The following is a 4645-nucleotide window of genomic DNA, read 5'->3' as shown; positions in this document are numbered from 1 at the left end:
GGAAAGTCCCTTGCTTAAAGTTGATATAAAAGCCTTATTGTAAGGCTATAAAAAACAAACAAATACACCTGATAGTATATTAAGTTGATGCTAATTAACCCTTGTAAAAGTTGCATGCTGCTCCTTTAAATGCAGCAAAAAAATTTAGCAATATCATATCAATGCAGACAAACACATTGCTCTTTTTTCTGTGTCCTATCCTAACCAATTGAAATGAAAAAGATCTTATTTAAACCGGCAGGGACAGATTTTTGTCTCCTTGGGAGAAAATAAAGGAGCTGTTAAAAAAACAGCACTGAAATATGTGGGTGCCACTTTCCAAAAGTTACTCTTGTGTCGTATCCTTTTTGCCTTTAAAACCTTTTGAAAGGCGATATGCACATTTTTCTTTAATTCTCACCTTTGAAAGGACAGGACTAAATCATGCCTAACAACTGCAGCCTAAAAGCCTTCGCGGCGCTGTAGTATTCAAGGGCAAAGGTTCACGACTGCCGCGCAAACATTTCCACATCCGCAACATTTCATCTAGTGACACACCAGCCGCCTGTGGCCGTTAGTCTGAGAGGAAACAACAACAAAAGACTCTTGTAATACCATTATTACCATTTTGGGTGCCTGCCAGCAACACTTGGGATTACCTTGCATGGCAGACAAATTGGCAATCGGAAAGCCAGCATAATGGAGGGTAATTGCCTGAGTGCATGGCTAGTTTGTATTTCATGCAAATCTCATGTGCATCGTAGTGAGACTTGGCCGACAAGCAGGACAGGCAATATCACGGTGAAGCTAAAAGGCAAAAGAAAATGGCTCTTTGACACCAACTCTTTATCTCATATTCACTAACTATTGCTCATAAGCTCTGATGACCCCGTTCTTGAATGTGTTGTTTACAAAAGTATCTGTGACGGAGATTTGTCCAAATATGATTTGTGTGGGACGTAGCACGCAAATGAAGTGACTCATTTCATGTATCAAAGGGGGAAGTTTGGGTTAAGTATATTTGGATTCAATTTAAGGACAATAGGACATTAGCGAGGCATGTTTGTGATAAAGACAACAGAGGTGTTTTGTTAAGACAAAAATAACTGCAGTTAATTGTCTTATGCATCTATGAATACTGTCTACATAAATAACCTGACATTTGACCTTTTACCTTTTAAATCTGTACTAAGAGGATCTGAGGCAGGTAGCCTCCATTAATAGGACAAATAATCAAATATACGATGCATGTGAGAATACAGGCACAGACTGTCTTTTATTGTAGCATGTTTGTTGGGGTGTTTCATGAGCATCTTGAGGTCAATTAAAAAGTTGAGCTTCAGTTTTAATGTTTTTAACACTAGGACCTGTTGTTGGGGAAAAAAACAATCTCACTTCAAGGTCTTTTTAGTGGCCGTTCTGGTGCTTTCAGTTATATCACATGTTCTTCGTTCAAGGACTAGTGTGAAACGTTTAGGATTTATTGGCAGGAATTGAATATATTACCCTATAAGTAAGTTTGGTTTGCAGAGCCACCTTCTCGTGATACCAAGATTTAGAGTAGAAGCTTACTACACAAACAAAGAAGAACATCCGTAGTTCCCTGACACACTTGGGAAAGGGTGTGGTGAGTGGAAGAGAAGTCCTCCCATTGTCACTATTAGATACCATTCATTCTTGCACACAGGACCTTTAAGTCAAAGGTTACTTTACTTTAAATTTACTTCAGTCTTGACGGCTGTTCCAGATTGAGATATTGATTGAGAATTGTTGTGATGCTTTGGATTCATTCATTCATCTTATTGTGCTATAATTGGACCTAGCCAGTAATACATAGTGGTTAACATGTAAGAGAAATGTGTCCAAAATAATACTCCAGTGTTGTGCGACAGCTGGAGAGACTCACGTGGACAATGTGACTGTACCATGCCAGCGTGTGCCTGGTGTTTGTCAACTCTGTTACTGTTTGGATGGTGTGCAACACATACAGAGCAAATGCCCTGCGAGTGTAACAGCACTGCTCTCTGGCCTCCTAAAGGCCGCCTACTTACCCTCCCCTAACCTTACCATCTGCATCATGCTGCCACTTGGAGCCAAGATAAATCACAAAAGCCCATGTCCGTGCTGGGAATAGCTTCTTCCAGATAAAAAGGTCAGGGGTCACATTTCTGGCCAAGGATGACTTTGCTCGGGGCTAAATAAAGAGCCTAGGGGTTGCAGAACAGCACAGGCCCTCACACTCAATTAGAATCAAAACAACCATCTAACTTGAACTTGGATTTGGGTTACAGGAAAACAACAAAGTAGAGCAGGGAGTAACATACATTCTATCCTGATATCTTCAGGAGTTTAGATAAAGGCAACTGGACTTGCTTTAGAGAAGCTGAAAACAGCTTACGGTCCAGTGGTCTACTTTTAAATAATATAATGACCTGGATGTGTTTTCAAGAGGGGAATCACAGCTTTAACTGACTAACGAAGTAACAGGCAAAACAAGAAGGGTTCACACCACCAATCAGTAGCAGCTGTTGAAATTGTGAAGGCATTTTCAAGGTGTTTGTTTACTCTGCGCTAACCTAACAGGACCTGTGACTCAGCCAGTGGAATGTGAGCGTGCAGACACAGTGAGCGAGGTCATGGCCGTCATTTACATCCTAAACACGTGACACGAGGCTGTCAGGCTGAGGTCAGAGGCGGTCAAGTTCACACAGGACACAACAGATCCCAAAACACCACCAGGAGTGAGGCCTATTTACACATGCAAGAAAAAAAGAATTGCTGCCTACAGGGACAGTGTAATGCAATACATGAAACTTTTTCTTCTTCTTTTTTTTACTTTTAACTACTTACTTTTGGAGAAGTGGTCGACTGACCAAATATGTTGAAGAATATTGCAAGTTGTCACTGGTATTTTGTAATTTACTATGTGGTGTTTCACCATGGTCCCTCTAAGCATGTACATGTACTGTGACAGAAAAATAACAGGACAAAAGAAAAGAAGAAATGATTGTAGTAGATGCTTTGTCAACGCACGCAAATTAATTCATATGAAAATAATCCACACTGAATAGATTTGCATAACAGAAATATGTCCTTCAAATGAGAACATGGTCCACCCACACTGGAAAACACTGATTTTCAGATTGTCCTTGTCATTCGTTGATCCCTTGCGAAAAAGGCTAGACAGTCATGCTGCAGTGATCAGTCAGGGCCAAAGTCATACTCCACTTTCCCTCCTCCCTCCCTCCCTCCCTCCCTCCCTCCCTCCCTCTTGGTCTTGTGTGTGTTTCTCAACTGTAGTTTTCTCGCTCTGGCAGGTGGTGGTGCTGTAAGACTCGGAGTCTTCCCTTTGCTTTTTTCCCCTTCATAACAAGGCTGTCACCTATTCTATCCTCCTTTGTCCTCTCCCCTCCATCACTAACCTCCATACATCAACACTGAGACACTGCAGCAACCTCCACCGGCCGCTCAACCGGTCTGCTCTGATGGAGTGAGTAAGCACCAGTGCCCCACACAAACTACAGCATCTTGATTAAAAAAAGAAATAAAGTGAATTTAAAAGGATTTTTCACATTCATCAGGTACCTTGCTTTACTGATCCATTAGTGGGGATGTGGGCTTGGAATGCGACGGTGAGGCTAAAATCAATACTCGCATGTTAACATGCACATGGACATACAGAAGGAGAAATTGGATATGTCAGTTCTGTGTTTTGCTTTTGTTCGTTTTCTCTGAAGTAATAGTGCAGATATCTGCCACTAGGTCCTTTGTGTGAATGATATTAATTGGGTTCCCTGCGAGGCCAAACAGCCAGGGGCTCAGTTATGATTCCGGTGGGTAAATATTTGCCTGTACTAACCCTCACCAGGTACCATAATGATTCTTTGTGTGTTGCACTGTGTACAATGCGTTTCTGTGTACACATCACTCAGTGCCTACGTCTGCCCGTGTGTATGTGAGCGTGCGTCGTCTGCGTTGCAGCTCGACCCCCCCCCCCCCCCCCCCCCCATAATTCCCTCTATACAGCTGCAGCTCTGCAGAGTTTGATCAATAACGTGTCCTTCACTCTCAAGTCGGGCCTGACCTTGGCAGCCTTTTGTCTCTTTCCAGGGGCCAGAGTGCGCATGTACAGGTTGGGAAACAAGACTCTTTAAAAAAAGAAAAAAGAAATCCACCCTTGAAAGGAAAATAATTCCCTTCCCTTCACACTAAAGCAAACTCATTAAGAGCCTAATGAATCATATATTTATAGCATTCTTACTTAGCATAATGAGGTGATGTCTCTATTGAACCCGTTTGCTAAATTATTAGTCCATGCTGAAATTGGAATCAACTTCAAATTCCTCGCATATGCCATTGTGTTCAATTTACCCTGGGCGGTGTCAAAATAGCGATGGCATGGCTGGCCTGAAGAACAAAGACCGTTTATGAATGACAAGAGGTACACAGTGTGTTCCGAGACGTTCACAAGCACTAAAACATGGAGGACTGCTGCACAGGGGCAGTGGGAGTTCATTTCTTACATCCGTTTGCATGTTAATGCAGCCTGACAAAACCTGCAGGTGGCACCATTTACAGATCACACTCTGTCTGTGCTTCCCAGTAATGGTCAGCAAGTGAGAGAATTCCTTTTGCATATGTGCATATCCCGTGTGTCCATAATATA

The sequence above is a fragment of the Solea solea genome, chromosome 10 (genome assembly GCF_958295425.1).
Source record: "Solea solea chromosome 10, fSolSol10.1, whole genome shotgun sequence".
Classification (NCBI taxonomy): Eukaryota; Metazoa; Chordata; class Actinopteri; order Pleuronectiformes; family Soleidae; genus Solea; species Solea solea.
This window is presented reverse-complemented; position numbering follows the sequence as displayed.